The sequence below is a fragment of the Cryptomeria japonica genome, chromosome 11, assembly GCF_030272615.1.
Source record: "Cryptomeria japonica chromosome 11, Sugi_1.0, whole genome shotgun sequence".
Classification (NCBI taxonomy): Eukaryota; Viridiplantae; Streptophyta; class Pinopsida; order Cupressales; family Cupressaceae; genus Cryptomeria; species Cryptomeria japonica.
The window spans coordinates 611,981,344-612,009,098 of record NC_081415.1 but is presented as its reverse complement, the minus strand read 5'-3'; positions in this window follow the sequence as shown (position 1 = coordinate 612,009,098).

The window sequence follows — 27,755 nt, the reverse complement described above, 5'->3', positions numbered from 1 at the left end:
GTCTTCAATTGTTTTATCATTCAATTTTCTCTTTATGTGTGACATGTATTCTTGCAAAAGTTAACTGGGCTTGTGGGATTCACATTTCATGAGTTCTAACAATATTTAAATAGGATAATTTTTTTTTTAAATGTTGCCTTTTTATTTTGTTTTATATCAATTGATAAATTATATATATATAGGTATATATGTATTTATGTATTTATGTGGGGCCAAAACCTAAATGGGAAGAAAATTAGACCAAAACATGCCCAAAGAACAAGCAAATTTGGCTACCAGTTTTTGATAAATACCCAAACCCCTCCATTACCTTGAAAATCCTACATCTAAATAAGAGAAAAATAATGCTCGACCACATCTATATTGATAAAGAAAAAATGAAAAATGGGAGATGACTATACATAACAAAGTACTATAAATAATCATAACTACTAGATCAGACATCTTGCAACGATGGCTTTCTAATCCTCCTCCTTCTCTACTACATCACCTTCTTCTTTAGTCTATATGTTATCCCACTTCATATCACCATCCATAACCCCTTCCACACAACCCTTTAGGAAGTCGATTCCCACCTTGGCTTCATCCATCATTTGTACCACATCCATGCCAACTCCCCATACCACAATTGACTACAAAGGGTCATCATCATCATCGAGCTTCGACCTCATTTTTTCATCTAGAATCAAATCATATCTTGGGATGCTGCACTATGAATACCTTTTCAATCCTTGACACAATTGAGACTAGACTAGTTTCATCATCAATGCCTCTACCATCTTATTTGATTCCCTTACATTGAGAAACATTACAAGAAACATCACAACAATGTCCAAATTCATAGAATATTAACCATTTCCACCAAAGTATTTGTCACCAAAGATCAATCTCCATACATGAAGCACCACACCTACTCTAGTTTTGAAGACCTCAATTATTCTTCCCTCAAACAGGCCCAAAGAATGCAATCTAGCTATTACTCACTCTTAAAAAAATGGTAGTATCCATGCTTAGTGTCAATTATTACACTATGGCTTTCCCTATCTATTTATCATTAATAAAGACCAAAAATCATCATAGAATTGTTAGATAGGGTATCCATCATAAATACACCATCTCAATTCATGAATACTTATATCTCATCCAAGTTGTTAATCTCTTGAGAATTAGTGTGATCTATTACGATGGGAAACATTATGGTAGCAGAGCATGCCAAGCTAGTTCCTCAATAACTCCTTATGTCAAATCAACTTTCATGTTGGGCTCGGTTGTGGGGATAGCCCTAAGTTAACAAAAGAATAAATCAATTATCACTTTGACAATTGTGTCTACATTCTCATTACCCTCCCTATAGATGTGAGATATGATGTACTCTTCCAATAACCTATGTCACAATTTGAAAAAGTTGTGCATCTAATTTCCAATTATACTGTTGACATGCTTGGATGGAATTAACAACCAAATTTGAATCTCCTTCCTAGTGAATTCTCTAAAATCCTAATTTCCTACTTGCTCTCAAACCAAGAAAAGCCAGTTGAGATTCTACAAGTCATTATTTGTTTCTTTACCCAAATGCTTCCCTACCACTCTTAGGATCTTCCAATCATGGTTTTCGATTACACATACTAGTCCACTGACAACGGGAAGGAATGGGCGTTTTTGGCTATCAGGGAAGATGTTTTGGCACTGGAAGACAATGTACCTAAAGAGAAGGCACTTGCTGCTAAAATTGAAGACAAGGATGAATGGATAATTGAGAGTGGTTGTTCACATTATATGACTGGTGATAAAGGGAAGTTTCTATCTTTGGAAGAATTTGATGGTGGTCTGGTTAGATTTGGAGATGACAAAGCATGTACGATCAAAGGAAAAGGAACTATACCACTGCATGGTAAGAACAATACTGACAATGTTTATTATGTTGAAGGTCTGAGGGATAATTATTTGAGTGTAGGACAATTGGTGGATAAGGGATTTCAATTACAGTTCAAGGGTAGAAAATACAAAATCATTAATAGATCTAGTTTGGAGATTACAACTTGTACATAGACAAAAGGTAATATATTTCATTTGAATTTCGGTGAGAAGCCATGTTTGATTGCACAAATTGATGAGAGTTGGCTATGGAATAAGAGGCTATGTCATGTGAATTTTTATTGCATTGTAAACATCAGTTCAAGTAAGGAAGTATACAAGATAAATCAAATGATGTTCTTGATCTTATTCATACTATTTTGTGTGACCCTACTAGAGTTAAATTTTTTCAAGGGGATAGATATTTTATGCTAATCATTGATGATTATTCTAGAATGATGTGGGTTACTTTTCTAAGGGAGAAATATGAAGCACTTGAAATGTTTAAAATCTTTAAGGCTAAAGTAGAAATTGAGACAGGATTGAAGATTAAATGTTTGAGATCAGACCATGGTGGAGAATTTACATCCGACGAGTTTAATAACTTTTGTGAGAAGCATGGTATAAGGAGACAATTTTTTGCTCCTTGGACACCTCAGCAAAATGGAGTTGTGGAAAGGAAGAACAAAAATATCTTGGATGCTTCTAGAACAATGATGATGGAATGTAGTCTATCTCATATCTACTGGAGAGAAGCAGTAAGAACAACAGTTTATACACTCAACATAGTACACATATCAAAGGAGAAACCGATAAGACACCTTATGAATTATGGTTTGGAAATACACCTACAATTAAGTATTTCATAATCTTTGGCAGTAAATGTTATATCAGGGGAGATGATATCAATGAAAAATTTGATCCTAGATGTGATGAAGGCATATTTCTTAGTTATTCTAATGAAAGCAAGCCATATAGATGTTATAGCAAGAGATTCCAAAGAATACTAGAGAGTACTAATATCAAGGTGGGTGGGCTGAATAGAGGTCAAATAAGAGTTTATGAGAAGGTACCAATGATGGAAATGATTATATCTGAACTGGTAGCACCTTTACCACAACAGAGTGTTGAACCAGTTACTCCGACAGTATCAGAAAATTCTACAGTAAATGAAGAACCGGGAAGAGGAACAGAGAGTCAGAGGACTCCTAGGTATGTGAGATTGAATCATTCAGAAAATTAGATCATTGGCAATAAGAACAATGGAGTGATGACAAGAAGAAGACTGACAACTAATGAGGTATGTTTAATTTCTCAAGTTGAACCGGTATCAGTAATTGAGGCATGTAAAGATGAATATTGGTTGAAATTTATGGAAGAAGAATTAGATTAAATTGCAAAAAATAACACATGAACTTTGGTTCCCTAACATAAAAATAAGAATGTTATTGGAACTAAATGGGTTTTTAGGAATAAATTGAATGAGGATGGTCAAGTTGTAAGGAATAATGCTAGATTGATTTGTAAAGGATATTAATATAAGGAAGGAATTGATAATGGTGATACTTTTGCACCTGTAGCTAGGATTGAAGCTGTAAGATTATTTCTTGCCTATGCTGCCCATAAAAACTACAACATTTATCAGATGGATGTTAAGTGTGCATTTTTGAATGGGGATCTTGATGAGGAAGTTTATATTGAGCAACCTGATGGTTTTTCACTATCAGATGATACAAACATGGTTTGTAGGTTAAGGAAAGCTTTATACGGGTTGAAACAGGCACTTAGAGCTTGGCATGCAAGGTTGGATAAATATATTTTGAAGCTTGGTTTTACTAAGGGTAATGTAAACAATAATTTATATTATAAGATCACTCATGATGATATACTAATTAGTGAAGTATTTGTTGATGACATCATTTTTGGAGGTGAAGATAAGTTATGCATGGAATTTTCTAAGTTTATGGAGAAGGAATTTGAAATGTGTATGATTGGGGAAATGAATTTTTTCTTAGGTTTGTAGATTACTCAGACTGGCAAAGGTATTTTCATCTATAAAACTAAGTATACTAGGGAATTGTTGAAGAAATTTGGTATGGGAGATTCTAAACTGGTAAGTACTCCTATGATTACAAGTGAGAAATTGACAAGGAAAGATGTTTGTGCACCTGTAAATCCTACAAGATACAAATCTATGATTGGAGGTCTACTTTTTTTGACTCAAACTAGGCCTAACATAATGAATGTTGTTTGTATTGCATCTAGATTTCAGAGTGATCCTAGAGAAAATCATGAGAGTGTGGTGAAAAGGATATTTAGATACTTGTAAGGTACATTAGAATATTATTTGTGGTACCCTAAGGATGATGACTTTAATTTATGTGCATATACAGATGCTGATTGGGATGGAGATGTTGATGACTAGAAAAGTACTTCCAGTGGAGATTTCTTTCTTGGAAAGAAGTTGGTTTCATGGATCAACAAGAAACACTCATGTACTTCTTTATCTACTATTGAAACTGAGTATGTTGTTGCTGCTACTAACTATACATAGGTTTTATGGATGAAGAAAATGTTGAAGGATATCAAAGTGCATTGCACTGGACCGATAGTTATTCAGTGTGATAACTTTGCTGCTATTAACATATCAAAGAATCTAGTATTTCACTCTCTGACAAAGCACATATATATCAAGTATAACTTTTTGAACGAGAAGGTGGAAGAAAATGAAGTTAGACTGGTCTATGTGAACACTAAAGAGCAGATTTTAGATTTTTTCACAAAACCTTTGCCTAAAGAACTATTTGAGTACCTGAGAGATAGGTTAGGGGATTTTTCCCCTCCGATAGGGAATTGATTGATGATTTTTGGCATCAGTCCAAAATGCATTACTAGAGATATTTTTCATTCTGGCACTGATGTAGGGATGCTACTGCTCAGGAGGAGTAGTCAGCTTTGCGATTCAGTGGATTATGTTTTCTCTTTGAATTTTTTTGTTAGATTTCTAGCATTTATGTCAAAGGGAGAGAGAAATTCATGTGAAAAAGAAAAATTAGGGGCAGATATATATGTGTAATTCAGAGCTTTATAGAGATATCATTCACAGGGGAAGTTTGGTTTTTGTTTCATAAATTCATTGCTATATTTTTGAGTGGGAGATTGTTGGTTGTCTTCCATTGGTGGAGACTTGTTTGTCATTAGAGTGTTGACCTATATTGGGTCCCGATTGATCTAGGTTATGGACCGACTTAATGTAACATGTGGATTGGACCTCTCGATGTGTTTCTGGGATGTCTTATGTGTTGGATATTGTTTGTTTGGTCTAAGGCTGACATTTTTTGTAATTATGTAATTGGTTTATTGTCTAATGGCTGACCTCATTGTTTAGGGCCAAGGGTTTGTATATATGATGTAAGATCTCATTGTAGATCATCATAGTATAGGATAAGGATTTAGACCTCTGGTATTGAGCATACCTAGAATTGTACTCACGCATAGGAGATGTTATCTTTGTAGTTCAGTCCTTCCGAATTGTAGTTGGGATTTCTATGTAGTCAGTGAGACTCCATTTGTGATGAGAAGTTCTCTCTAGGCTATTGGCCTTCCTACAAGTATATGCCTCTCAATTGTAATTCACATACTTATGGCAAACATATCATTTGACTATGGGTAGGCTTCCCACCATGGTTTTTCCCTTTATTGGGTTGTCCACATATAAATCTCGGTGTCATGTGGATGGTATTTATTCTCTGATTATTATTTAGGCTTAATAGGTTTAGCTGCTATTCCAACATTTGGTTTAAGCATTCCAGTATTAATGTTTTGGGTTTTGGTATTAATTTTTTTAATTGCTAAAATGTTCTGGTAATCTGTGACAACTGATTCACCCCCCCCTCTCAGTTGTCTTCTAGTTATTTGAACTGTCTAACAGGATTTTGGATCTTTTTTTTCCTAGACGTTCCCATGTCCTCTGTCCATGGTGGTCTTTGCTTCCTTTGTGGGGGTTGTGCTTGACCTTGTTGTTCTACTTTGTGGAGAGTCCTCTCAAAGGTTGTGGGTGCTCTTTTGTGATTATTTTCCTGAAGAGGATCTCTGTTGCGGTTCTGGATTTCATCTCTCCTTTTCTTTTTTATCCTATCCTATAGAGGTGCTTCTCTCTTCTATTGAGGGGAAGAATGGTTGGCTGAGTGATGGGGGATGGATTCTTTTAGGGGCTTTTTTTGCCCCATTTTTCTAGGTTGGTTGTTTGTACATTTCTTTCTCCTTTCTCCAGGGTTTCTATCTCTTTTCTCCTATGGAGGTGGAGTATTGGGTGGTGCTTGCATGCTTGGAGATTGACTGGTTTATGCCTCTCTTTTGGTTTTAGGTTTTGTTAGCCTTCTTGAAACCCTTTTGTCCAACTATGCTATGTGGCCTTGTTTCTTGGTTGTTGGACACTATTTTATTGTTTGGAGCAAAGCTTCTTCTACTATTGGTCTATACATTTTCTTGACCCCTATAGAGGTGGGTTCCTATCCTATTAAGGTGGAGAGGAGTGTTGCAGAAAAGGTTGATGACTTGGCATTAGTTTTGGCTTTTTGGCTTCAATCCCCTAGTTTTGGGAGCCACTTCAAAACCCAACTTGAAGGTTTGGGGTTCCTTTCAAAATCCCTTGTTTCTATATTATTACTCAATGCTTATCTTTATGGATCTGGTTTTTTTGGTTTTGGGATCTTTTGGTTGTGGGAGCCTTATAAAAACCACTATCACAGATTGTGGGAGCCTTGTAAAACCCATGGTAAGGCTAGATTCTAATAGTTTTAAAGGGTCCATTCTGGCCATTCTTTGGTTTTGGTTAGGTACAGGGTTTGTGGTTTGTGGTCTAATGATGCTTCTTTAGGTTTTGGGTGCCAGAAAAACCCCTTACTGGTTGAGGGTACCTATAATACCCTCGTTATTGGTTTTTTAGGCCTATTGACTGTTGTTGTGCCTTTGTTTAGGCCAACCTATTGCATGTTGCCTAATTTATAATGGTTGGTTGGCATCTGGTTGCCTATGGCTACAATATTTTATAACATTTGATCTAACTTGTGTGATTGTGGCTGGTCTGCTTATTGTCTTTTTTGTATCTTTTAGAAATGTTTCTTTGTTGTTTCTAGATCCATGAAAAATCTGAGGGTTTCAGGTCCCTTCAAAACTTGTTATACAAGATCTCTGGTCCCTGCAAAACTTATTTACCTCCAATCAAAACTAATTCGAGGATGGGGTGTTATATTCTTCAAAAATTACCAATGATATAATTTTTAACTATGACCAAACAATATCTAAATGCATGGAATTACATGTCACTTGAAACTATCCATCATGTCACAATAATAGATACAATAACTAACAACAAATTTGGCAATAGGCTATTATATTTTAAAAATTTATTGTATATGATTTTTAACTCTAATTACCAAAACACTAAAATAAATGCATGAAACTACCTATTAGTAATCTAGATATTTTAAATGTCTTTGGACATGTAGTGTCACGGTTAAAACACTTTGTTGGTGAAGCTACCACCAAGGTTCAAACCCCTGTCGGGCCAATGTGCTCGTAGGCCTTGTGTCTTCATTGGGACGTTGTGCTCGTGGGTTTAAACAAGTGAAGTGTGGGGATGAGGTCCCCCGGTTGTGGCCTCACCGTTTCATAGCTCTGGGTCAAAAGTGTTTCACGTAGAGCCGAAGGACATGTCATGCCAACATCGTCGGTCACTTTAAAAAGTTTACCAGGCATTATTTTTAAAAAAAAATCTAGATATTTTAAATATATTTGTCTAAAAAATACAAATTAATCTCTATTTTTTTTACTACATGAACACAAACATTGCTTTGAACACGAGCTGAAAAGATCCATCTAAAATAAAAATTATATATCTTAATATTTATTCCAATTTTTCATCTAAACCATATAAAGCTCCTCTAAATCTAAACCATCTACACAAATTTAGAATTATTTCTCTGCTATTTTAAAATAAGATAACAAAACCATCTTTCTTCCATCATTTGTATTATGTATTTTAGCTAGATCATCCTTCCACTTGTTTATTTTTATTATAAACTATTAACCATAAGTAATGTGATAGGATATATTAATTAAGGTTATCAGAGAAGAGAACATTATATTATTTATGGAAGAAGAAATATAAGACTATTTACCGAATCATAAACTCACAAAGTTGTCGTTCTTCAACCATTACTATTTTAGCTAGAGAATCCTTCCACTTGTTTATTTCTATTGTAATCTATTAATTAGAGTTTATTTCATAGGCTCTATGAGATAATATTATTGGAGAATAGAACATTATATTAGTTGTAGAAGAAGAAATATAAGACTTTTAACAAATCATTAAATAATTGAATGAGGTACATGAAACAATTGAAGGGTCATTGGTTTAGTGATAAGGATACATAAGAGATATATGAGCATAACTAGATTTGGAAGAGTCGGTAATAGAATAATTCATAAGAGAATTTGTCGAATAAAAGTGATAGATATTTTTAAAATGTCTGTATAGAGCATTCTCATCAACATAAATCACTTGGTGTTCAACTCTGAACTATCAAGTAGCTTATCTTTATTAAGGAGTAGAAATATAATATTCAAGATAATTTGTAACTAAGTAAACTAGAGAGGAGAATATGATCTATATTTCAAAGCGATACATGCATAATTTTTTTTTTGATTCCAAAGCCTACCTCTAGATTTTAGATATATTTCAAGATTCTAGATATTCCTTTAACAAATCAAACCTAGAATGAGACTCAAAAATCATCATTGATGTCCTAAATGGTAATGTTCACTCGAATTAAATTTTTTGTACCTACATTAATAATAGCAAAGAATTATACAAAGTTTCTCACAGGTCAATAGTAGGTGTAGACACCCAAAATTGTCATGTCTAATTAAGTAAATATTTTATTTATTTAATTATCTAAGCCTAATTCTTCTATTAATTAAATAAATTTTTATTTATTTAATTAATTCATTTATCCTCTTCTAGCCTTATTTCTCATTTAAATAAATACATTTATTTATTTAAATTATCCCTTTCCTAAATTAAATAAATATTTTTATTTATTTAATTATCTTATTCTTCTATTAATTAAATAAATCTTTATTTATTTAATTAATTCATTATTTGTTTCTACACATGACACATGTCATTCATCTCTTAATTCCTACACTACCTACCTCTTTCATTATTTTCGTATTTCTTCTACCTACCCTCTAATCCTAGCCGACCTCTCTTTTTACACCTCTCAATCTTATCCCTCCATTTCATATTGTGTCTTCTATTTAAGGAGATGCCTTCTTCATTATCAAACCCTAATGACTAATGACTGATTTTGGAGTACTTGGCTACACTACGATCCTACTTGCAACCACATTCCATTCTTTGTTGAGCTCTTGTGCATACAAAAATCTGAGAGCCAATATATATCAAGCAAGATCAATGGAGATAGGAAGAATGGAGATCAAAACCCTATTGGACATGTGATGGTATAATCTTTGTGATTTTGAGTTATTTGCATTGTCTTAGGTAATCTTCATATGTTATGGTGGATCTTTGTTCATTGTTAGGCTAGGGTTTAGTGGTTGAATTCATTTAGCCTTTCAATATTATTATTATTGTTATCCATTTTCACCATATACATTTTGGCACGCCCGGTGGGACTCTTGTCCCTTTGCATTTAACATTTTTGTTGCAGATTTTGCATTTTTGAATTTGCAGATCGGACAATTTTCGACGACATTTTAGGTTTTTCCACGTCTGCGAGCCTTCGGATCGCGTTTTTGTGTTTCAGAAGCGTCTACAATATCGTGAATCGCGTCTGTGTTTGTCAGAATTTATTTTGTAGGTTTTTGGAGTCGCGTCTGTGAATTGAAAATGTGTCTGTGTCGAATCGGCCCGCGTCTGTGTTTGGAAAAAATGTTTGCGTTCTGTGAGCGCGTCTGTGCATCACAGGACCGCGTCTGTGTCATACAGACGCGTTTGTGTCTAGTATAACTACGTTTGTGCTTTCTATTTGGCAATTTTCAAATTTTTCTTTGATTCGGGTTTTCGGATTTTATACTTAGGGTTTCAGATCTGGTTTATTTTCGGCTAACCCTTGTAGATCTAGCTAACTAAGTTTGTGCAGCTTACTTTGGAGGCAAAAAAAAAACGTTTTTGTTGAAGGCCCCTTTTTCACAAAGTCTTTTGGGTTTTCTAAAATTTACCTAACTTGTGTTCTTGCAGGAAGGGGTTATCATTTGAAACAACCCAAACTACTAACAATTTTGTTGCAGGGCCTTTGCTAGGGTTTTGTAATTTTGTTGTGTGCCTTGTTTTCATAGATTAGCAAACACTTCCATTGGTGCACTAAAATTGAATCATTGTCTTTTGTGTCTTGAGCAATAGGCTCTTTTTGTTTAATCTTTAGAGGGCCTGTCTTCCCGTGTGGTCATTAGGACTACTAGTGAGAAGAGAACGACCCAAGTGGTAGCGAGGAAAACCCACCTCATCCAAACCACTATAATCAAATGTATTCATGGTGAAAACTATGGATAACGTGTGCTGATTAGTTCATACCGACACTATGTCTCCCCATAAACCCGTTTGATCAAATTTATTTGATCATTTGTAGGGCGTAACCCCTACCGGCTGGGAGCCTTCTGTATTTACAGAGCTAAAAGTGCCGCATGTATGGCCACACGAGCGGATGCCCTTACTAGCACCTTTTTGTTTTAGAAGCCCAAATCCTTCTAGTTGTTGAGGCAGGAGGTCGGACCTCTGGTAGCGGCCCACACACATACGGTTCGTAGTAGAGATACAAAGTTCGCCATGGGGAGTTTTCATGGGGACTGATGCTTGACTGACCAGAGAAGTGAGTGCCGAGGGTGGAGCCAGTGAGGTCAAGCATCTAAGTATCCGCTCTGAATAGCGTAGCCTCGGGGGTAAAACCCTGTGTGGGATCAACAACTATTGTCTTGGCTAGCCCTAAGATTTGTGCTTGTCTTATGCTAAACACTCAAACATTCAAGACCAAACAACAAAACATTGTGTCTTTTGTGTTTTCAAGTGTATGCAAAACAATTTTACATCAAACAACACACTTTCTTGGAGTCATTTTGAAGTCTAAACACTTGCAAACATTGAAGTCCTCATCAACATTGTGTCCTCTTGTCATGAAAAATAATCAAACATTCAGATTTGGTCACAACCAAAAACTTCACAAATTGGAAAAATTTCACAGTCCAGCAAACAAAAGAAATCAGTTTCGGAATACTTGAGCTTCCTAGGTTGTTTCTTCAGGTTTCATCTAGCATTCAACCTGTCCTTTGGTCTCACATAGTCCATCATTGCTTCACATCTCATTTTACATTCACAATTGTCTAAACTTGAGTCAAAAGGTCACTTGCTTGTCCTCATCATACTTTGTCAACACACTACATACAACTACACTTTGCTAAGTGGTCCCTCATAAAGGTTTTTTACCTTTGGGTCTCATTTGGTCTTACTTAGGGTCAAGGTCAGCTTACCTCATCAAGAGAAATGATCATCTCTTTGGAAGTCACACCTACTCTACTACTTACATACTTGGTCTTACACTTTGGACATTGCAAGTACACCTCAGATTCATTTACACTCCATACAACTCTTGGTCTTCCATACTCTTTTCATTTTTCATCTAGTCTCTCACATCTTGGTCAAACACCTAGTTCATGGTTGAAACCCGCCTTCAAAAATCTAGGAGAAAAGCTAAAGAAGCTCAAGAATCCGCAAACATGAGTTCTTATGAGTATGACAATGATTTATTTTTCAATCCTGAGCACACTACATTGCCTGACATGGATGTTTATAGAAACATTCCAAATGTGGAAAACACAGACACTACAAACAATAATGTCTCTACACACAATGACAATGTGGACAACTTTTCAATACAATCAGCAGATATAGAAGAATCCATAATGAATCCTCATTTCAATAGATTGGTTGAAGAGATAATGAAGACGGATAGACAATACTTCTTACACATGATGGCACAAAGTGGAGCTAAAATACCTCATGATTTTGACATGTCTCAAATAATGGAACATAGACCTTTGCAACAACCTCACTCCAATATGGACCAAAGGAGACGAAATAGTGGAGGAAATAGAGGACCGAATATGATGCCTGAGTCACCATCAGTTTTGCTTCAAAAACCAGAGATCCCACATACACAAGCTCAAACATATGATACTTACCTTCGAAGACCATCATGGAAGCCTTATGCAGACAGATATGCTCAATCACATGCTCAAGGTATGGATCAATCAAAACAAGTAGATACTCAAAGGCATCCCCAAAATTTTGACACAAGGAGACCTCATGTCAAAATTGGGGGCAACACAATAGAACATGACATGCCTATAGAATATGGTATACATGCACAAAATAGATATGGGGTTCCTCAACATGAAGCTATGCCAAGTGCTCCCTCTATGCCGCATCAATATAGACCTCCATATGGACATGTCTATGATCAGTATCATCCATACATGCAACAAGCTCCTCCTCAAATTGGTGTCCCAAACACGGGGTATGTTACAAGAAATAGATCTCCTCCCAAGAGTAATTTGGAGCAACAAATAAGAGATTTACAAAAGAAGATGGAGGACATGAGTACATCAAAACCAACATACACTATGAGAGATATATGTCCTTATCCCTTTGATAAGAGCATTCCAATGCCCCCATTTCCTGCACACTTTGTGACACCAAAATTTGACAAATATAGAGGGAGAGGAGACCCCAAGGCACACATAAGACAATTCTCCATAGCCTGCATTGAGGTAGCGGCAGAAGAAACATATTTGATGAGGTTGTTCCCGCAGAGCTTAGGCGATCAAGCTATGGAATGGTTTTCTCAATTACCTCCCGGTATTAAGTCATGGGGTGACTTGGCAGAGGCATTCATTCAGCATTTCTCCTACAACATAGAAACAGATGTCTCAGTTACTACCTTGTGCAATACTAAGCAAAAGGAAGGAGAATCTTTTGCAACATTTTTACAAAGATGGAGAAACTTAGCTAGCAGATGCTCTTGCGAAATCCCACAGAAACAAATGGTGGAAATGTTCACACAAAATGTTAACAAGGCTATTGGCTATGATCTCAGAAAAGCTTGTTTATCTACATTCAAGGATGTTATTGAAAAGGGACTAGCAACAGAAAAGGTCTTAATTGAACAAGGAGTTATCAAGATATTCAAAGAAAAAAAAGAGGACTTTAAAGGAAAAGACAAGCCAAGATTTTGGAATAAAAACAAGAACACAGTCAATGATGGTGTTGTTGATGCCAACATAGTGCGACCCAAATTCATCTTTTCAGGATCAAGTTCTACAAACAATCAAGTGAATACTCAAACAACTTCTAGACCACGAAGGAAGTACACTCCATTGGGAGAACCACTTGAATCAGTATTCAAAAAGCTTGTGGCGAACAAAGTGATAACAGTTCCAGATTTTCCTCCATATGAGCCAAAGGTCAAACCTAATTGGTGGAATGATGATGAGTTTTGTGAATTTCATAAGAGCAAGGGTCATAAGACAAGTAATTGCCATCGATTGAAGAACATTGTGCAAGATCTCATTGATAGAGGCGACATTGAGATTGAGGGACATTCATCTAATCAAGAGCATGAGATGTTTAAGGAACCGTTCCCAAAACATGACAAAGGAAAAGGCAAAGTCACAGATGATCAAGCCAATTACACTAGAGCACCTTACAATTATGATTCTACTATCAATCACATCTCGATGGACAATCATATTTCTACTATTACTATCAAGAACAAAAATCCTGAGAATCCTTCTCAAAGACCCAAGATTGTCCTAAAGGGTGTGGGATCTTCCTCCGAGTCTACTTCTGAATGTCATGTTACAACTTGTCAAGGTAAGATTACTTTGCCAGGTGCCTCAACTAAGAATACCAATTCTTCATCAATCAAGCCTGAGTATGACCTTGTAGAACAGTTAGGGAAGACACCCGCGCTCATCTCCATTCTTGAGCTTCTACGCATATCCCCTGCTCATAAAGCTATCCTTGACAAAATCTTGAGAGACACTGCCATCCCTACTGATCTGAATGTGGACCAGTTCCAAGCCATGGTGGGATACCTATCCGTTCCACACTCCCTCACATTCACAGAAGCTGATGATGCCTCCATAAGTCAGCCACATAATGCACCTTTACACATTGAAGCCTTTATACATAAACATCGAATAAAGCGAGTCCTGATAGATGGAGGAGCAGGTCTAAACATTTGTACTTTGAGCACCATTAGACAATTGGGATATTCTGACAAAGCTATGAATTCTACAAACCAAATAACCATCAAGGCCTATGATGATGAAGAGCGTTCATCCAAGGGCACAATTACCTTACCGCTAAGAATTGGGCCAGTCACAAAGGATGTGGTTTGTCAAGTCCTAGATCTAGATCTCACATATAACATATTGCTAGGACGTCCTTGGATTCATGAAATGAGGGCAGTCCCATCGACATACCATCAATGCATTAAGTTTCCTCATAATGGAGTCGAGGTAACGGTCAACGGTGATCCAAATCCGTTCATATATTGCAATAACTTGAGATCACATACTGAGACTATAATTCCCAGTAATCGTGAGGCTACTCCTTCTTCGGCGTACATTGATCCTAAGTCATTAAAACCCTCGACATCCAAACAAGGTGAACTTAGAAGCAAGTTTCAAGACAAAGGCATGGGAGAATACACTTTGAATCAGACAATGTTTTTACGACAAGTCATGAGTTCTCCAAAAGAATATGGGAGGCCACATCCTATCAAGCAAATCTCCATCATGATACTCAAATGGGATCCTACTACCTTTCAAAGATGGGGTGAACTAGAAGAGGAAAATTTATACAAAATGCTCTACAAAGATGTTGAAGAGGACACACAAGATCAGATTATTATACCCTGTGAGAACTATGGCAAAGGCTTCAAAATTCTGCAAAGATTTAGGTATGATGGAAAAAGCCCTCTCGGGTTACGCAAATAAGGCATCATGGAGCCCTTACAACCCGAGTTAACTACAAGAAGGGAATGCTCAAAGGGACTTGGTTTTCTGAATTCCAAGATACACAATAAAAGAACAAAAGAGGCATTGCGAATCAAAGTTGCCGAAATTCAACAAGAGGACTACTATTCCACAGATTCTAATGAATGGGAATGGGGTTCAGACAAATCCTCTAGTGACTATGAGCTCACCGAGACATTTAGAGAACCAGATGAACCGACAAAAGAGGAGGAATTTTACAAAAAGTTTAGAGTTGGTCAAGAACCAACCCATAAGGATCCCGCACAGTCTTCGTTCCAAGGTCCTAGGTTGAAATCGCATAGGATGAGGATACCTGTCCCTGAAGGCGCTACTAGTGATGATAATTTGGATTCGCTCGCGATCGAAACTGATGAGGAGAGTGCCATCGATGACCTCGACGATTGTCTTGACATACCTGAATATAACCACATCTTCACTCTTCGCCCTGCAAACTCTGAAAACACTAAAGAACTTCCCCTTGTTCACCCCCAACTCATTGACTGGGATCATGAAGGACCAGCACAATTTGATACATTTCAAAATGACGAAGCTATTATCGACTATCTTGGCATACGAGATGATCTTCCCCCTGGAGACCACAAAGCAGGATACACCATAGAACTCAACAACATGGCATATTTTGGTGAGGGTGTCGGGCCTTCTAGTTGCAAAAATGTGAAAATAAGAACAAATCAAGGGTCTTATGGCGAAAACCACACTGTGGCGCTATCTGACTCCAAAAAAGTAAAAAGAAAGGACGTATCTGAGGGCAAAAACCTCTCTGAGGCACCCGAAGATGGAAGGCTCGACATTCTCCCAGCATCATATGAGGAAAAATCATCCATGTTGGTAGAGGAGACTATAAAGACAAACATTGGTACGGAAGAGGTTCCACACAACATATTCCTGGCTCAATCCTTGACAGAGTCTGAGAAGGCAAAATTCATAAGCTTCTTCAAGGAATGACAAATCAACTTTGTATGGTCATACGCTAATATGCCTGGATTAGATCCGGATCTGGTAATGCATCATTTGACAGTCAAACCGGGGGCAAAGCCAGTGAAACAAAAATTAAGGAAAATGCACCCGCAAGTGGCATTACTAGTCAAGGTAGAGCTGGAAAAATTATTGGATGTCGGTTTCATACGCCCAATTGATTATCCCGAATGGATCTCCAATCTAGTACCTATCAGTAAACCAGATCGCAGCATAAGGATATGTACAGATTTCAGAGACATCAACAAAGCTTGTCCGAAAGATGACTTCCCATTACCAAACATTGACTTGATCGTTGATCTCACAGCAGGTCATGAAATGCTATCTTTAATGGATGGATTTTTTGGATATAATCAAATCAGGATTGCGCCTGAAGATCAACATAAAACATCTTTCACTTGTCCATGGGGAACCTTCTATTGGAATGTCATGCCTTTTGGGCTGAAAAATGTAGGCACTACTTATCAAAGAGCGATGACCACTATTTTTCATGATCTCATGCACATAACAATGGAAGATTATGTTGATGATCTCTTGGGAAAATCAATAGACAGAGATACACACTTGGACATACTTTCAGTTGTCTTTGATCGGCTGGAAAAATACAAAGTAAGATTAAATCCAAAGAAATGTGTCTTTGGAGTAACCTCAGGGAAGCTCCTAGGATTCATTGTGTCTAAAAGAGGAATCGAGGCCGATCCAGCAAAAGTCAAGGCTATATTGGACATGCCGCCACCGAGGAACATCAGTCAACTTTGATCTTTACAAGGGAGACTCCAATCCATACGAAGATTCATAGCACAACTTGCAGATAAGTGTAATCCTTTCCAGCACCTGCTACACAAAAACATCAAGTTCAAATGGGATGAGAACTGTCAACAGGCTTTTCAGGCGCTCAAAGACTATCTTTTGAACCCACCAGTTTTGATGCCACCAATTCCAGATCAACCTTTGTTACTCTACATATCAGCTACTCCAACGGCACTGGGGGCACTCTTAGCACAACAAATACCTGACGACAAGGAAAAGGCAGTATACTATATCAGTCACACACTAGTGGGATATGAGCTAAATTACACACCAATCGAGCGTGCCTATCTCGCTGTGCTCTTTGCTTCACTAAAATTACGCCATTATATGCTCACTCACAAGACTAAGTTGATTGCCAGAATTGATCCACTAAAATATCTTCTCAACAAAGCTACACTTACTGGGTGGCTGGCCAAGTGGGTAATGATTCTGAGTGAATTTGACATCGAGTACACAGACAGAAAAGAAATAAAAGGACAAGCAATTGCAGATCAATTGGCAGATGCTCCCATGATAGATGATGTTCCTCTATAGTCAGAATTTCCAAATGAAGCAATTTTAACAATATCACATGTGAAGCCATGGCAACTATACTTTGATGGCTCATACAAATAGCATGGAGCAGGAGTGGGTATTCTCTTTATAACTCCCCAAGGCGATTCTATACCAAAGTCATACCACTTATCATTTCCTTGCACCAACAATATAGCGGAATATGAGGCATTAACAACTGGATTAAGAATTGTAGTTCAATGGAAGATCCAAGAACTTCGCATTTTTGGGGATTCTCAACTGGTCATCCGTCAAGCAACTGATGATTACCAAACAAAAGATGAAAAGCTAATGCCTTACAAACAACTGGTAGATGATTTGAAACAGCACTTCACAAAGATAGATTTTGAGCAGATACCAAGAGAACAGAATCGTGCTGCAGATGCCATGGCTACGATTGCTTCGCTCATTGATCTACCACAAAATGAGACCTGCTATGAGTTCCCGGTAGATAATCTGTTGATTTCTTCATATGAGATCACTCCTACTGAAATGATATGCGTTGTTGGTCCTGAATCCCAGTTATATGGTTCCATATTCACATACCTTCGCGACAATATCTTACCTCCCGATCTATCGAACAACCAACGCCGCACTTTCATTCGCCAATCCTCTCGATACGTCATTCTAGCTGATATCCTATACCGATGAGGTCTAGATGGCACCCTTCTTAGATGTTTAGAGAGTGACGAAGCTCAGATTGCATTATGAGAAGTGCATGAAGGGATATGTGGTCCGCATACTAGTGGTCCTACCTTGGCCAAGAAACTCATCAGGACTGGATATTACTGGCCTACTATGGAAAAAGACTCATATCAGTTTGTCAAGAAGTGTAGGCAGTGTCAAATTCATGGAGACCTCATACATGCACCAGCACAAGAACTACAGCCACTTGCATCTCCTTGGCCCTTTTGTCAGTGGGGACTCGATCTCATAGGCAAGATTCACCCTCCTTCTTCCAATGGTCATAAATTCATTATCACAGCTACAAAGTATTTCACAAAATGGATTGAAGCCGTGCCTCTCACACAAGTTACAGGGAAACAAATCGCTACCTTCATCCTGAACTACATCATTTGTCGATATGGTATTCCCACTTCCATTATCACTGATAACGGGTGTCCCTTCAAAAATCAGGATGTTCGTGAACTCTGTGAGCGCTTCCATATCTCTCATCGTTTCTCCACACCATATTACCCCCAAGGTAATGGCCAAGCTGAGGCGTCTAACAAAACAATTCTTAAAATCCTCAAAAAGACAGTCGACGATCCTGGCCGTAACTGGCATATCCAACTCAATCCTGCACTTTGGGCCTACCGTACAAGTGTCCGCACACCTATAGGAGCTACACCTTACTCACTTGTCTACGACGCTAAAGCCATCTTGCCTATTGAGGTCGAGTTACCTTCTTTACGGGTCTCTTTGAGAAACATAATCAACGATGAAGATTATAGGGTCTCTCGCTTACAAGAACTAGAACTGCTGGAGGAACGAAGACATACTGCTTTTAATCATCTCAAGGCTTACCAACAATGAATGAGTCGCAGCTACAATCACATGGTAAAGCCTCGCACATTTGAGGTAGGTGACTTAGTCCTCAGAGAAAACCCCAAGAATCAGCAAGACAGAGATAAGAAGGGCAAGTTCGAACCAACCTGGCTTGGTCCTTACATCATCACAGCGGTATATGGATCATCAGCTCTCAACTACAGAAGGTGAACCCTTGGAGGATCCTATCAATAGCATGCACCTTTGCAGGTTTTACACATAGCTCTTTGGAATATCCTAATTCAAAAATACAAAAAAATTATAAAACAAAAAAATCGTTACTTGGTGAAAACCTGGCAAACAGGGGCCTTGTGACACAAAAAAATAAAAAATAAAAAATAAAAAATGAAAAAAGTAAAGAGAAATAATTTCGTCCAATAGTGAAAACCACTTCGGTGGCACCCTGGGCAAGTACCATGGTGAAAACTGGGTTACCAGCGCCATGCGTAGAGACATTGCTCCTCCCTCCTTCAGGATTCTCTTCATCATTTCACTTTGCACACACTCACGACCAATTCATCCATAATAAACTTACCCATTCCCATCATGGCTTGTTATTGATCTACCCAAGATTAGTTAGCCATTCATAATAAACCTCCCTGTCCATCCATAATAAATCAGATCCTATCTGTGGCTAAGGCAAAATCCTAAGTCTAGTGATGGGTGTGGAACTGAGAACATCACATGTTTCGAGGAGTACAGTTTCTTCCAGCTTCCTTCAGTCTATTCACGCATAATCCGCAATAAAGCAACATTTGCATCACAGATCCGCAATAAAGTTTCATCTTCTCCGCAATAAAGTATTAGTTTCATGGATTCAGTCAGTTTCAGATGAGACACAGCAGCAACAATGGGCTTCAACAAAATCAAATCTTTCAACAGACTCAGACAACATTATGGTTCAGTGCTATCTATCCTTTTTGTGAAGTGAACATTGTGACCACAATCGAATAAGACTTAAACAAGTGACAAGAGACACTAAACTTGAGGACTACAGTGGATGTTGGTGTCGAGTCTTGGTTTTCTTTTGATTTTATCTTTTGGTGACATGTCTTTTAGCTTTTCCAGGATGTCTCTGACTAGAGATTCTATCTCTAGGATGTCTTTGACTAGAAAGGCGAGGATGGGGTATCGTCACCTAGTTGCATTTGCTGTCTGTGGATTGTCTTTTAGTAATGCTATGACTTGTCCAAGGATATGAGGACACTGTGAGTCTAGTATGAACTGGGGCATTCCTTGTTTGTGACTGTCTTACCTCCATGCAAACGGGTACAATGACTTTCTGGGTCGAACAAATGCCTCGATTGTCATAACCTATTTTGCCATAATAAAGCTCAATGATGATAACACACAAGAAGCTCTTTCACGTTCATATCTTCTGTCTTCCATCCCCCTTTCTTGATTGACTTCCATCGTCCTTCTCGAGTCCGCGTAGCCCGCTATCGCATGACTGAGTATAATGACACACCAAAAACATTTGCATTTCATGTAGCTGCACCTACATTACCACATATAAGCATTTCAGATATCACAATTGCATCACATCCTGCATACAACACATGTTAGCACATCTCACATTTTCATCAGGTAAATAATCATTTGCATTATCATATTCATTTGCATTACATACATTCACATTTGCATCATGCACCACATCTAAAACATAAAAGAACAAAAATATTGCATTCCATCATATAAGCATCACATAAGAACATACATCACAAAAGGTACGCATGCATATAGCTGCCGCAAAAATGATGAATCATCTCTCATATATAATCAAATGTGTCATGATACAATGATGTCAAAAGAATCATATGGCTACAAAATCACCCGCAGGTGTCTACAATACAAAAATGGTACATATACTGATACAAAGGGGAGTCCTCTATGGCTATGATGAACTCCCTCCCTCGGAGCCGCCTGGCCTCGACGGATGCTGAGCTGTAGAAGGACCCGCTCCAAGATCACCCTGCCTATCTGGTGGTGGTGGAGGACCCATGACCCCACCACTAGATGCCTACCTCCTCCGACTCCCTCCCATAGCCATCGCTGTCCGCGATGGTCTATGGAAGCTCCTCGCCCGCTGATCCGCTGGCATTGCACCATAGTACAGGTCTCTCCAGTAGCCAATCTCCTCTCCGGCTCGCAGCACATATGCGTAGCCTGCCCCTGCGTCCTCTGCCGCCTGCCTCCCTGCCCTCAGAGCTGTCTCAGCCTCAGTATATCACTGAATGGCCTAATCCCTCTCTCGCTCTGTATCTCGGAGCCTGATCTTGAGGCGATCCCTCTCCCGCTCCAACTCCTGGATCTCATTTGCCTGGCCCTAGCAGATCTCTCTCAGCTCTAACAGCTCATCGTCCTCAGGATCTCCACCCTCAGCCTCTGCCTGTGGCTCTCCCTCTGCAGGTGCCTGTATCTGTGCCTCCCCCTGTACCTGTCTGGGTCCCTGAACCGGTGCCTGTCTCTATACATGTCTAGGTGCCTGCACCTGTCTCTGTACCTGTGCCTGTACTGGCACCTGTCTCTGCACCTGTCCCTGCCTCTGTCCCTATGCTGCTAGTACTTGCAGGGGCAATCCACCTCGCCCCCTCACTACCTAGGCTGGTCCCTCTTGTCCTCCCTCCCTTCGAGGTGCCACTCTCCTCTCTCCCACTACTCCCCTCCACCTCCGTCGGCCCCTACCTCCATCCCCTCCATCATCATCATCATCATCCCCTCCAACCTCCCCCTCCAGCAGCTCTCCCGGATCTGTCAACCGCGGAAATAGATGCTCTACCCAATATGTAGCGTACTCTGCATCCATACCTGCATCCTCAACCTCTGGCCACATATCCCAGGGTAATGGCATCATATCTATCAGCTGTGTGACGACCTGATCATACGATAATAATGGCCCGAACTGTGCCTGATCCCTGACTATACGGGCATACATACCCGAGCCTCGCGGCATCCTCTGGATCCGGCCGAACTGTCTGCCTACCCTTTCAACCAGCTTTCTCTCCAAAATGTAGGGCATCCGCCCAATCAGATATCTACTCCTGAATGTATATGGCAGCTCCACTGCATCATCCTCCCACTCCTCGCACCCTAGGTACGACCTCCAGATGACTGTGTCAATATCATCTATAACACGCCTCCAGTGCTCCAGCCGGCCAATCCGAGGCTGTGATGTAATCATATCATAGAGGTGTACAAAGCTCTGTCCATGCCCTCTACCTTTGAAGTGAATCGGCCATGTGATAGGAAGATGCTCATATGCCCACACCTGTAGGAGTGTCACTCCACAGCCCAGTCCCACTGATCCGTGATAAATGAACTGATGCAGCTCATAGTATAAATGTGCCAAGACACATGGCCCCCATGCATATCTGGTGTGCTCAGTCACCAATGTCTCCAGTGCTCCTCCCTAGCCCATTGCCAACCCCCGTGTCGCCCTGTCCGGACACAGGAAACCACTGATAACTCCTCCAATCACAGCTGGCAAAGCTAGTCCTATCACCGTCATGGTATCCCATGCCACGTGCCCTGCTCTCATCTCTAGCCCGGGATCCTGGAACACTCGTCTCAGCGCCTCCCTGTCTCCATCTTGATCGTATGGAATCAACTCTCCATCGATCGGTATCCGCAGAATCCTATAGACATCCTCGAGGGTCACTATCATCTCCCCCATCGGTAAGTGAAACGTGCAAGTCTCGGAGTGCCATCTCTCTGCCAGTGCAGTCAGCAAACCCATGTTTGCCCGAAACTCAGGCACATACAGTACATGTCTGAGGCCCATCTCCTTAATAGCTGCTCTGTCCTGAAATGACAACTCTGGTCGCAGTCTCTGTGTAGATGGGAATCTCTCCTGTGACTCCAACATAGGCAAATACTCCTGCAGTCAAACAAATCAATCATGTCAGTTATCGTGGCATTCACTATTTATCACAAAATGCTACTTGCTATCTAAATGCATATGGTTATCTATCCTAGTGACACTCACTATTCATCACAAAGTGTTGCTATCTATCCTAGTAGTGCTCCCTATTCATCACAAAGTACTACGTGTGTGACATTCCCTGTTCATCACAAAGTGTTACTCACATTCGCACTCCCTGTTCATCACAAAGTGTTGCCTATCCTGGTACTCCCTGTTCATCACAAAGTGCCTTGATCTATCCTAGTCTTCTTAGAGGACCTGTTTGAGTGTATCCTCTCAGCAGCTTATCCAATCGACAGCGTATGTTCATCACAGAACTGCCGATTTGACCTAGAAGACTAAAACCATGCATTTTGACACATAAACGTGCTTTAAACTCATAAACGCGCTTCTAGACTACACAAATGCGCTTCTGCGACACAGACGCGCTTTCTGAACACAAACATGCTTACATTATGCACAAACGCGCCTATGGAATCTAAACGCGACTTCATGACACAAACGCCTCTACAATACCTAAACGCGCCCGCAATCAACGCAAACGCGGTCCCAGACATGAACGTGCCTGGAACCGACACAAACACGCCTGTTGGACACAGACGCGCTTGGCACTGACACAGACGCGATTGCGCGTTTTTGCATTTTTTTGGTACCCTATTCCTAGCGCATTTATTGCTACCTACTGAGCATTAATGACAAAAACTTGAAATGCGTGAAAGTACGAGGAGGTTTGGTGGTACTTACCAGCTCTCCTGCCTCTGTTGGCCTCTGAAATCGGCGAACACGGTCGAATCTGTGAATGAAGGCCATTGCTGCTGACTGCTGCTGCTCTTTTCTCGCTCTGCACTATGATCTTGTAAGGGTGTGGATGACAATGAGGATGTCTTTTGCCCGTGGTCTATCTTATAGCCTATCCTAGCCCTCGCCTTTATTTCCCGAGTCAGTATTCTTTATCCCGTGACTTTGTCACTTTATCCGGTCTACCCATTCTAGCCTTTCTTTCTTATCGAGAGATTGTCTGCAATATTTTCAGACATTTTCATCCAATCTCTCGAGGGGGCATATTATTCCCATACTGGGGCAACTATGTATCAGTTCATCTTATCTTCTTTGAAACAACACGACAAGCCGCATTGTCTCAAAGAGGGGCAAAATGTAGACACCCAAAATTGTCATGTCTAATTAAATAAATATTTTATTTATTTAATTATCTAAGCCTAATTCTTCTATTAATTAAATAAATTTTTATTTATTTAATTAATTCATTTATCCTCTTCTAGCCTTATTTCTCATTTAAATAAATACATTTATTTATTTAAATTATCCCTTTCCTAAATTAAATAAATATTTTTATTTATTTAATTATCTTATTCTTCTATTAATTAAATAAATCTTTATTTATTTAATTAATTCATTATCTGTTTCTACACATGACACATGTCATTCATCTCTTAATTCCTACACTACCTACCTCTTTCATTATTTTGGTATTTCTTCTACCTACCCTCTAATCCTAGCCGACCTCTCTTTTTACACCTCTCAATCTTATCCCTCCATTTCATATTGTGTCTTCTATTTAAGGAGATGCCTTCTTCATTATCAAACCCTAATGACTAATGACTGATTTTGGAGTACTTGGCTACACTACGATCCTACTTGCAACCACATTCCGTTCTTTGTTGAGCTCTTGTGCATACAAAAATCTGAGAGCCAATATATATCAAGCAAGATCAATGGAGATAGGAAGAATGGAGATCAAAACCCTATTGGACATGTGATGGTATAATCTTTGTGATTTTGAGTTATTTGCATTGTCTTAGGTAATCTTCATATGTTATGGTGGATCTTTGTTCATTGTTAGGCTAGGGTTTAGTGGTTGAATTCATTTAGCCTTTCAATATTATTATTATTGTTATCCATTTTCACCATATACAGTAGGCATACATTCAAAGAATGTAACAAGACTACTAATAAAACTACTAATCTACATAACTTTGAATGGTTACCTAGGGTTTAGAAACTCTAATATTATTAAAAATATAAATAAATTTATTAGCAATAATACCCAAAAACACCTAAGTGGAGATGTTACAACTAATGCTATAATTGTGATCTTTCTATAGGTACTTGGACAATGTCATATCATCTTTCATTTTATGGTAAATCCTTACCTCTAACTAAATTATTACACATAATTTGTGAGTGTAGTTATGATAATTATGGTAGGAGAATAGGTCAATATAGAAACCATTTCATATAAAATCCTTAAAAGTTTGATGAGAAATTACATGGTATATTTGTTCTCCTATCCTATTTGAAATATTAATGGAAAGACTTTTTACAAAGATTTGGGGTTCAGACTTTTGATTGATTCATGCTAGTAAGACATTAGGGATCACACATTGGGATTGTGGCCTGGTTCATACCTAAGTATTGTCAAGGTTTGGATTTTTGCTTTTATTTAGCTCATGCTAGGGAGGTGTCAAAGTTTAGATATTGGGAATTCTTCCTACTTGATTTCTAAGAATTGTTAGTTTTTGGGGTTCAAGTTTATTTTAGTGTATGCTAGTGAAATTTTTGAGCTCAAATATTTGGCATGCCACCACATTCATGTATGAGAATAGTCAAACATCAAGAATTTCATTATTCTCATGATGAACGCTATAGAGATGTCAAACTTTGGAGATTCAAAATACCACTTGATTCATGTCAAAAATGTCTAGAGCACAATGCTTAGAAATACAACCCAACCTATGCTAGAGTGAGAGAATTAAAGAACTCAATGGTAAATTAGGGTTGGAGTTTAGATATATTTGTCGACCCATGAATAGTTGACAAGTAGGTCTAGCCTAAAACCTCTACTTGGATAATCACATAACAATGAGGTCCACTTTTTGGCCAATGTTGGGCATCGAAATCATTTTTTTAACTTAATCTTCACTTTTTAACACCTATACCAACTAAAATGTTAATAATTCCAAGACGATATGAACTACTAATTTGTGGGATTTTGTTTGTAGATTCTGAATATTTGAAAAAAAAACTATAATTAAATTGTAAATTTTAAATGTAACTCTCAATAATATATTTTTTATAGTACACTACATTGTTAAAAAATGACATTTATGTTGTCATGCATACCCTTTCTCATACAAAGGATAAATTTATAATTTTTTAAATATATATTTGTAACATCAATATCTAATGCTTTCATTTTTTTCTTTTTCAAACTTTTTCTTTGTTGGGATACTTTGCAAGATCAAAATTTTGGCAAAGGAATTTTTAAGTTATTTTTTTACAAATAAGTTAATTTTTTACAAATTATATGAAGAAAACATGCAAACATATTATAGACAAAGAAAAGGTATTCAATTTTTAATTTTCATAATAGTATTTCAAAAATATTAGTTTATTTTGAAAGAATAAATTCTTTCATATAATGTTCTACATTAACTTTAAATTGTCTTATTTAAATTCACTTATAGATTAACATTAGTTTATATATAGCATTTGTTTAACTAGGTTAACCATAATTCCTCAGCTATAATGAATTTGAATATAATTTCTAATTAAATTCATGTGTGTGTCTACAACTCCTTTAGTTTGAATAGTTAACATTCACGTCTCTTTTTAATGGTGGTGTCTATAACCATAATTTGTAGTATTTCATACTATCAAAGGACTAATTCATATGAATATACAATTTCTCTTTATATGTGAGTAATATTTTAGTAACATAATAACCTTTAGATCCTCTCGTATGATGTGTGTGATATTTTGGGCAAAGCCTCATCATTATTAAACCTCCAAGTGGAAGCAAAAAATTTACAAATCTATATTGAACATCATTTTCCATCCAAATAATATCCTCCCCACTCAAATTCATCCTATTTTTAAATAAATGTTTTATCAATCAACATGAGGCATGCCATCCTCTCTCACTAAATTGGTAGATACAAGAGTTTTGGTATATTATGATTTGTTTTTAGGACCAATAATTGAGTAGTATTGCATCTCATAGAATATTTCCTTGGAGTTTTTATTCCTAGGAGCATATATATACCTCAATAATAGACTATGAAGGGTGATGCATGTCCTAAACTAATTGGATCATGCCATTTGAATTAAACTAGAGCATTTTTCATCCTAATGGCTCTAGAATTAAAAGTATAATGTATTAAAAATACCTAGATACTAGCATACCTCTTGTGTATCAAATAACTTTGTCTAACATCTAAATATTTTTGGGTGCGATGGATCTAATTCAAATAAAATATGATAATAAATCATTGAGTAGTGAACATAAAAACAAACAATACAACATCTCAACTAGAATTGGCTGGTCCACAACACATTGCATGGTATAGGCCCCAAAGAGCTCAATACCCCCATGGTATATCACATTGTCAAATGATAACAAGGGAGGCAACAAGAAGATGATAATATCACAATTCATATGTCCATATATATATATATATATATATATATATATATATATATATATATATCATGGACTTAGATAAATTATTTATCTTTTGATTCCAAATAATATCTTCTATCTTGATGTGTCATATGCATATAGATTATAGCTGTCTTTTTTGCAAAAGATTATTCAAATTATTATAATCTTGTGGAATATGATCATCAAAGATTAGGAAAAGTAACATAACTTAATCTAGACCACCAATCATATGTATCCTAGAGCATATTTAGTACTTAAAATGTATACCTCTTACACCTCAATCAACATCTAAACAAAAAGAGTATGACATTGTTCAATTAATGCAAATCACAATCAAGCATAAAATATACATACATAATTAATAATTAGTATAAAAATTACCAAATCAAATAGAAACACAATACAAAAACCCTTTGACAATGTATAGGATGGTTTTGAGATCACAAGTCATAATTAATATTACTTTAAAGAAATTCTTTTGTGATAAAAAAA